This window comes from Triticum aestivum, chromosome 2D, assembly GCF_018294505.1.
Source record: "Triticum aestivum cultivar Chinese Spring chromosome 2D, IWGSC CS RefSeq v2.1, whole genome shotgun sequence".
In the NCBI taxonomy this organism is placed as follows: domain Eukaryota; kingdom Viridiplantae; phylum Streptophyta; class Magnoliopsida; order Poales; family Poaceae; genus Triticum; species Triticum aestivum.
Window position 1 is genome coordinate 636144583 of NC_057799.1, and position 9825 is coordinate 636154407.

Consider the following 9825-nt stretch of genomic DNA (forward strand, 5'->3'; position numbering starts at 1 on the left):
TAACTCTATAATAATAAAGAAAAATCAATCTACTCCAGTAAAAATGGCAAACTACACTGGTGATACGACACCTGCACTGTGAGTCATATGGTAACTACTTTGTGTTAGATTAGATATGGCAACTATTCTCTACTCCTATAGAAAATATAGTTGATGATGATGGTGGGTCTGCCATCCATCACTTCTGGCCGCTTGATCTGCATCTCATGAACACGAGACAAGCTGTGGCAACTTTGCAAAAAAGAAAGCGCCCGCACTCCGCTTCATTTTTTGCAAACGAACTCTTGTCTCTCTGTTCAGCCCCATCCACCCCACCTTGTCAAACCAGCAATGGAACCGATCTGGGTGGTGGTCGTTGCAGCTACACTGCCGGCGCCATCCACCACCAACGCCTCTCCTACCTTCACTCTGTCGCAGCAGCCCCACATGTCCAGCAGCTCCACCTCTCGCTCCTTCTTGGTGCCTCCTCGCCCCTATCCAGTCTGCTCCATCGATACCTCTGCAACCGCAAGTACGCCGCTAGCGCCTTCCATCCCCCGACGCCCTCTCATGCCTCCTCATCTGCCGCAGCAGCCCAACCTCCCACCGCCCACCACCAAATCTTCCCCTCCTTGCTACCTCCTCCGCCTCGTCCCCCATTTCCTTCGACGCCAAAATCTGATTGTAAGTCAGCTACGCGCTGCTGTCCTTTGGCGGTAGCTCTACCATCTACTTCTTCCCCTTCGCCTACCCCACCAACGCGTCGTCGTCCCTTCAAGTACTCGTTGCACCCCGAGGACTCCTAGCTGTCTGTAACTGGAGCGTCACCCACGACCTGATCTGATGTGATGTCTGACATGGAGGTACAGTTTGGTGCTCATACATATAATTCAATCTGTCTAAATAGGGTTAATATCTAAAGTTGCTTCTTGTCTACAGGACTAAAGTTGTGCGGAGAACTTTCAAAAAAGAAACTTGGCTACTTGCTTCAGTGTTCATGATATTTTTGCAAGAAAATTCATATGTTTGTTCGAATTGTTTTGTCAAAATAATCTCTGACCTTTGTTAGAAATAAAATTCATGGTTGCATCCTACATTGCTTATCTTCCCTAAATCTTCATGATTTTCCCAGTATTTCTATTTCGTTCCGTAGATGGGGTGGAAGACATCTCATGTGGCCTAGGAAAGTGCTCTTCAGTCACATCGAAATATGGTCAGGGATCCCTAATTTTATGTTGTATTCGCCTGATTGAACCATAATACAAACTGTATTTAGTAATCTGACTTAATAATGATCAGACTTTGCTAGGCGAAAAGGCTGCTGGCTTGCTGCAGTAAAATTGACAATTCATGATATTACAAAGCAGATATATAATGTTGTTGAGTTCCGCTTCGGTACAACCCCCCTCACAAAACGTATAAAGGGCAATAGGGTCATTTCACAAATTATACCCACTTTCGTGTTACGAGCTACCAGGGATTCGAACTTGCGACCAAAGCGTTGTGTAATAGTGCTGCTAGCCACTCGAGCAGCCACCTACCTGATATGTGAACAAGCGCACGCATTTTATAAACATTTAGAAGTGGAACATTTAATTTTCGAACGCTTCACTGAAAATTGTGAATTTTTTAATAACAAATACTTTTTAGATTCTGTGATTTTTTTTGAAAACATAAACCTTTTCGAAATTCCAAAACAAAATTGAAAACCCGAACATTTTATGAAATCCATGAACTTTTTTTAATGCATGATTTTTTCTAAATCTGTGAAAAATATTTGAAAATGAGAATATTATTTTGAAAATTTGGAGCACATTTTGAAATTACGAACACATTAAAAAATGAGAATAAAAATCAAAATTCTGATTTTTTTTAAGTGTTCACATAAGCAAATTCCAAAGGAAACATAAAATCAGAAAAGAAACAAAAATGCAAAAAATATAAACAAAACTATAGCTGAAAAAATACGACAAATCGGTTTAGGAACCTTTTAGATATTTCGCAAAACAAGCCAGGAACCTTCCAGAAGATTCACAATATTGTGGCTCGAACGCTCAGATGTGCCAGCCCATTCAACGATTGTGTGTGTGATTGCCCGGTTTTTTGCCACAACATGTGGCGAATAGGAAATTCCGTACGTTCGGGGAGTGACGTCAAATAGACGGCACCATGCACAGAAGGCCGCCTGACTGAGCCACCCCATTGTCGCGCACGAAAATAGGAAATAACTCACTGAAAAAATAATGGCAGTGCATGGGATCGAACAATGTAACTCCCACTGCTGACCACTTGTCGCTAGCCACACGAGCTGAAAGGCTTCTGTATCTAACTAGGTAACGTGGACTATAAGAACCATCCATCAGCGACCGGTTTACTGTAGAGAACCAGTCTTTTTCCCACCATTTCCTTTTATTTATTTTTATTTGCTATTTTTTTCTTTTCCATTTTTTTAGTTTTCTTTTTTATTTTCCAAAAACTGCTCATGCTTTCAAAATTTTGTTCACTTTTTAGAATTTTGTTCATAATATTAGCATTCTAAAAAATTGTACGATTTAAAAGAATGTCCGTGTCTTTCAAAATTTCTCAGAATACCAAAACACAAATGTTTTCTAAAAAGAGCGAACAAAATTTTGAAAGCACGTTAAAAGCCCAAAAGGCCCCGTTTGGAAGCACGTTCTTTTCGATAAATGAGCATGTAGTTTTTCCTAATTTGAATGTTAATTGCAATTTCTGTCATTATCAATCAACATGAACAAATTGTGTGTGAAACATTTGCAAGGTTGAACACTTTTTCCAAAATTGTTAACAAACTATGAACAATTGATGAAAATTTTGTACACAAATAGAAAACTACGTAAATTTTAAAATCTATGTACTTTTATTAAAATGCAAGCATTTCTTAAATTTCTGAACAGAAACTATAAAAAGCGTGATCATTTTTGAAATTCTAGAACGCTTTTTAAAATTGCAAAGAATATTTGAAAACAAGAACATTTTTTCATCTTTTTGAACATATTTCAAAAAGAACAATAAAGTTTTAAAAGGAGAAAAAGAAAAACGAAAAAATTGAAAAAAAGGCTTAAGCCCTGGTCCAACTAGGCGACGTCATCTTTGCTGTCGGGCGCCTGCTGGGAGAAAACCTTATTTGACATTTATTGCTTCAAACAGTCGTTGTTTCTCACAAACCCTACTGACAAGTGAACATGGGGCCAAGCCATTTTAATTTTTTGTTGCCTCTGCACATGCTGGGTTTGGGAACCTTCTAGATGGTTCCTGGTCAGTTTTTACCGATTTGGATACCTTCTAGAAGGTTCATGAATCTGTTTTTTTTCCTTTTCTTATTTTTGTCTTTTTCAAAATCGTAAAGTTCAAACAAAGTTCAATGTATTTATTTGTTCATATTTTCCGAAAAAAGTCGAAAATTTCAAATAATGGTCGGGTTTTCAACGAAGTTAAGAATTGCAAAATTGTTTGCGTTTTGATTTTTTTTCGGAATTTCATTTTTCTCTCAATTTTCAGAATTGTTTAGAGTTTCAAAATTTGTTCCAGTTTTCGAGAAAATTGTTTGCATTTGTTTAATGTTTTAAAAAGTCGCATTCAAAATTCCAAACAATGTTCAAATCTATTATGTTCAAATTTGTTTTGCATTAAAAAAAGTCATATTCAAAATTCCTAAAACCTTCAAATCTGTCACTGTTCATACTACCTCCGTCTGGGATTTGAAGGCCAGCTAGCCGAAGGGGCAATATCAAGAAATCCACAATGGTTAATTTATGGCGTTGGGTAGAGCTATAATCTTTGGAGGCAGTTAATGGCGATGGCTCAAGACACGATTGCCTTGCATGCATTGGATCTTTTTTTTCCTTGAGTGGATGCATTGGCTGGTCCTCTAATATAGGACGTCGCTTCTGCACGCGAAAAAAATATTTTAAAGTGTGAAAAAAATTCAAACAAAAATCTGGCGCATACATCTCAACATTATATGTGTGCACGTCAAGTTTTGGAGTAAATCGACATTTTTTGTGGCTTATGTACAAAATACAAAATGATGTCTTGTGAAAATTATTTTTAACACCGGATTTTGTCTTTTTCACACATGACACACAAGCTGTCGTTTTTTCATGAAACGACTTTGTGAGCATGTACAATATCGAGATGTACGCCTCAGGTTTTTGTTTGGAAGTTTTTGACATTTTAAAATATGTTTAAAACATATTTTTTAAACCAGGAGCACGCGCTCCCATGTGCCAAAAAGCCACTCTCACCGCATATCTATATCTATATGGGAGCGCGTGCTCCTGGTGGCCGCATGACCCGCGGGGGCGGTTGGTTGTTTATGGCAGATTTTTTTAATCCTTTTTCACTTAAAAACAAGAAGACATGCATGATACATTTAGGTGCGTGTGATTGTCTCTAATTAAACAAGAATTTAAACTGTACAATGTGGATTTAGATTGTGAGGTTAGTGATCACTGTGCATGCATCATATATTTTACACAGTACAAATGCAGGCACTCATACATACGCACATAAATTCATTCATATGAACACATATACACATTTTATCCCTATGAGCACCTCCGAGAGTCTGAGCCGACACATCGTCTTGAGATTGACGAAGTCACCACAGACATTTTTATAGTCAATCGGAATGTCTCCTCCCATCATCGGAAGTCCTGTAATAAATCCAGAAGGTAAGCTGGGATACCATGGAGACATCAATATTACCTTCTGTTGCAGCGCACGTGCTGATTGACTACAGCTAAAAAAGATTGTGGGCTCCGCATGATAGAGTGTGTTTGGCTCTTCCCACAAAAAAAAAGAGTGTGTTTGGCTCTTTAACTAAACAAAATTGTGAACTACTACATGATAACGCATTAGAGTACTTAACCTGGATTTCGCGGAATATGCACGACGAGCACACCATCGTTTTTCTAAAATATGGAGCCTGTGGTTGTGTATCATAAGTGCTCCTTACCACCGCAGCTTGAGATACAATGCACGTGAGGAAGTATAACATAACTGTGAAGTATATAATATATGCATTCCCTCATTTTCGGTCTGTTAGCCTTATCTCACTATCGTTTTGTTTGTTAGTCCTATTACATTTCTCTTTCTCACCTATTTAGATTTTAAGGTGCATTAATTTGTTGCATGCAAAGGTTAAAAGAAAACTAATCAATGCATGTAACCATTTTTACTCATTCCATGGCCATGAATGCATGCATCACATTTAATGAAGATATGTATTTTTTTGACCTCGGGATGCACCTCCTTACCTTTGGGGATATTGTCTTGCCACGTTGATGCACGCATTAATGGACGTATCATAAAAAAGTTTCCGTTGCGAACCAACCTGTGGTTGGATGGTTAGAGGGACTGTGGTATCCCCAGCCCACCAGGGTTCAAATCCTGGTGCTCGCATTTATTCCTGGATTTATTTCAGAATTTCTGGCTATGCGCATTCAGTGGGAGGAGACGTTCCCGTCGACGACGAGGCGCCTACGGTGACTTCGTAAATCTCAAGATGATATGTTGGTCAGTCTTTCGGAGGTGCTCATAGGGGTAGGGTGTGCGTGTGTGCGTTCATAGGGGTGAGTGTATGCGCGTGTATATGAGCGCTTGTGTCTGTACTGATGTTCAAAAAAAAAGTTCCCGTTGCAACGCACGGGCATATGCGCTAGTAATAATATATATATATATATATATATATATATATATATATATATATATATATATATATATATATATATATATATATATATAATAAAGCACGGATTGACTCTGTCGGGTTCACCGTCGTAATACGCTTTCTTCCCATGTCATAATACGCTTCTTCCTATCGTTTTTTCTTGATTTTGATATTTTCTTAATATCCGAGGTGGTACTATCTATTTCTTCAACGGTGCGTTTGATTTTCATGTACATTGCTCGATTGGGCCTCCGCATGGCTGCTTTCTTCACTTAGTTGGGCCTCTGGCTGGGCTGCATCAATGCCTCGTCACATATATCGTAGGCTGCTGGTAATTGAGCTATAGCAATTATCAATACACCGGTCATGGTATAAAGAATAGCCCCACCTTGCTCCATTGAACCGACTCAAACCAATTGATATACGTTGCAGTTTATCTGTAGTATCAACCAACCTAAGAACTGAGGAGAAACCATGAACAAGCACGGGCAGAGTCTTGGTTGGCCGGCCTATTGGCTCGGGGCCAGAGGAGGAAGGCGCGGGAGAGGGGACAAGTCAGTAGATGATGACGGCGGCTCGAAGGTGAGCTGCCGAGACCGTCGGAGCTTGTCAGAAGATGACGAAGGCAGCTACGGAGGGGACAATCCCATAAAATTGGTTCCACAAATGTTTGGAAGGTTTGAGATAGAAATATCCAAAGTTGTGAAAGTGGACCATTGTTATATGGCAAAAAATAATTATGGGCAAAGTTATATGATTTGTAGAAAGCTATGCGGCTTTGTGAAAATGGACAAGAATAGAAATTGATGTGAAAGAAATAATTGGAAACATGAAAGTAATTCAAAAAGCAACTCACACAATCATCCATAACTTTATTAAAATTACAAATAGATCCTTTGTGGCAAGTAATAGGTTTGTGCTGTTACAACATCGGAGGGGAGCAAGTCACGGGGTGACATCGGCATCGGCTGTGATATGTTTTCTTCTCCCGTTGCAACGCACGGGCATTTTTGCTAGTAATAATAAAGCACGGATTGCCTCCGTGGGTTCACCGTCACAATACGGTTCTTTCGTGAATTTACGCTTTCAGTTTTTTTTCTTCAACACGTCCATATTTATTTTCTATATCCAAAATGGTACTAATCTATCACTAATAATAAAAAAACGTGGGCAGTCAAATTCACGACCAATTTTTCGCGCCGGCCACACAGAACCAGGCCATACTCCCATACCAGGCCACGCAGCCACGCGAGTGGGCTTTTCCAAAGAGAGTACAAAATTACTGGGCCACCGGCAAAAATGAGTGGGAGTCGACATCATGACCTTCTCTAAGGCTCTTAGTTCCAATAACCAACCAAGCTACCAATCTTTAATGTCTAATTGTCCCACCTCGCGTTTTAAAGTCAATTTGTACTGGTTAATATACCAGCCACGTTGGGAATCAACAAGCAGACTGAGAAAATCAGCCACGTGATTGGGGCGCGGTAATTAAACTGATGGGCTAATTAAAGAAAGTATTGCATATGATACCACCTCTGTAATGCATAGTATCATTATGATACGATATCATACCGTGGGCTTGGATTGTGATTGCGATTGTGATTGTCATATAAATACTCATAATAAGGCGCCAAGGTGTGGACATGCACTTTGCGCTCACAAAGGAAATAAATTAGAAGGAATAAACTCTGTCCCGCCTTAAGAAAAAAACTGACGTGATCATCATATCTATCTCTATACCTACTATTAAAGAGAATAGATATTCTTGGTTTGGTTCCGCTTTGTTCCGTCTCGTTTGAGTATTTTACGTGCACTATTTTTTTAGTTTTGTCCGTTTGACAAACATACGTGCAAACAAAGAAAACCGGGACAATACGAACGAAACCAGGACGTACCTTAAAGGAAACTTAATTGGAACAAAAGCAAGTGGCCGGCTACACGTTGTAATCTGACCCAAAAATAAATACATGGGAGTCCGAACTAGCTACGAGCTGCAGGGTGCCGGCTACCTTGATTCTTTTCCAGCTAAACACATGAGTACATGTTAAGCAGGCTGGTGGATCGATCCGGCGGCGACTACATGCCTGGATTAATTGCTCCCTGAGAACTTGCACGTGATTCAACTAACAGTTGCATAACCCTAGCTTCAGTGAGTCAAGTTAGTATTTTACTAATAGATGCTTGATTTATTTCTTTTCTGCTCTTCCTAGCCGAGCGTCCATGCATCAGGTTTGCATAGCTAAACTGACTACACAATAAGTAACTGTTTTACAAGGAGGAGAAAATGAGGTATTTTCATATTCCTTCAATTCTGTTTTTCGCCGGCTCATGTATTTCTATCTCACATGATATGGATTTTGCATAACTCGAAGCGTGCTAGAGAAATATTTTACAAGGATTGGGATCCTCTTAGTGCAATGCAGATTGGCATGCATGTTACCTTTCTTTGGTCATCTTCAAGGCCAAAATCATATTATTAATTTTATCGTGCTTTCAAGAAAACTGACACTTACTTATGTCATTTGCATATCTTCATATATGAAAATAAATAACTAAACAACTACCCGTGCAAGCTCACATTGATCAATCAAATGAATATATATAACAACACTATTCTAATCCCAAGATTAGAATAGTTATTTGGATCACGACCAGCCTAGGTCCGATCGGGATTTTCCCGAACACCCGAACCGGCAGCGAACAAAAAAAAGCCCACCCAACCATCCCCCACCTCCCGCACCTCCCAATCTCCCCTCGATCCCTCGCGCCGCCGCCGCCCCCGGCCCTGACCCCGCGCGCCCCCGCCCCGCCCCTGACCTCACGCGTCGCCGCCGCTGCCCCGACAACCCAAGGCGCCGCCGCCCCAAGATGGGAAGGCAGCCGCCGCCGAGAAAGAAGCTCCGGGAAGGGCGGAAGATGGGCACTGTGGCCGCCGGCGAGGAAGAAGATTCGGGCGGAGAGGAAGATGGCGACGGATGCCGCGGACGAGCAAGGAGGGGAGGCGGCGGAGCGGTCGCCTCATCTCCCTGTCCTGCGGCACTCCGGCGGCTGGAGCAAGGTAAGGCAGAGCACGGGACTAGGAGCGGCTGGAGGAGCTGAGTTTGGGCCCGTTCCGCAGCTCACCGGCGGAGAAGACCACGGCGGTGCTGGTCGGGTGACCACACTCGCCTCCTCTCGCGCTGCTCGTGGTCTCCATCAAGCACGCACAAAAAAGACGGGCTGCAGGCAGTGAGAGGGACAGGATTCGCCTCTATCAATGGAATTCTTCCCCACGCAACTTATCTGAACTGCTCCACCCCTACGCCTTCTTCCTCGTAAGCCTCCCCCAATAGACACTAGATTTTATTGGCAGTGGAGCGATGTGGTCTGAATCCTCTCTATCCATGTGTTTGATTTTTTGTGTGCAGATGCAGCAGGCAGTGCAGATGTACGTATTCTGAATTTTGAATCTTGTCTCCTGAACTACTCCTCGCCGCCACCACACCTGGAACCGGTTGTCGGTCAATAGAAGGCTGTCTGTGTCCATGCTCCGCTGATCACCAAGTCGCACCCTCTGTACGTGGAGGATGCCTTTATTCTTTATTTTGGAAAATCTGAAATTCTGAAGCAACCGTATTGGTTTCACACAGGCACCATCTTGGTATTAACCAAATCGAACATCAACAAAATAAAAGCAGACTACAAAGATACTAATGTGAACCTGTGTGCATTATATAGAAATTTTGGTTGTTATTCCTTGTAGTTTTTATCTTCCGATACATGTACAGAACTCATGTTTTTCCTATAGTATTCATCTTCCTGTACACGTGCAGCATTGATGCAGGGAAGAACATCATATGGAAGACAGGCTCCATTCAGTCAATTTTTCAAAAATACCATATGTATACACAGAAGTTCGGCCTGGACAACCGCTTCAGTTCGATGTCTGCACAGTGCAGCTTTGTTATGCTCTTTTCATGATCAAACAAAAGCATGTTGTTGTTTGTGTAGATTTGTGTGCATAAAGGTCAGAAATATAATGGAGAAGGAGCATGTATGCGTGTGTGTGGTGGTGAGTTTTTTTTTTGCGGGGACTGGTGGTGAGGTTGACGTTCAAAAAATGTGTGGTGAGGTGGTTTAGAAAAACATGTGTGTGATGGAGAAATTCACTAGCA

General features: G+C 41.3%; 1 long non-coding RNA gene across 1 annotated transcript; it reads left to right on the forward strand.

Moving 5' to 3' along the window:
• Nucleotides 1-8429: 8429 nt before the first annotated feature.
• On the forward strand, nt 8430-9403 carry LOC123050626 (uncharacterized). Its single transcript, XR_006423810.1, has 2 exons — nt 8430-8985; nt 9079-9403. It is a non-coding gene; the product is annotated as an uncharacterized lncRNA (long non-coding RNA).
• Nucleotides 9404-9825: the final 422 nt, after the last annotated feature.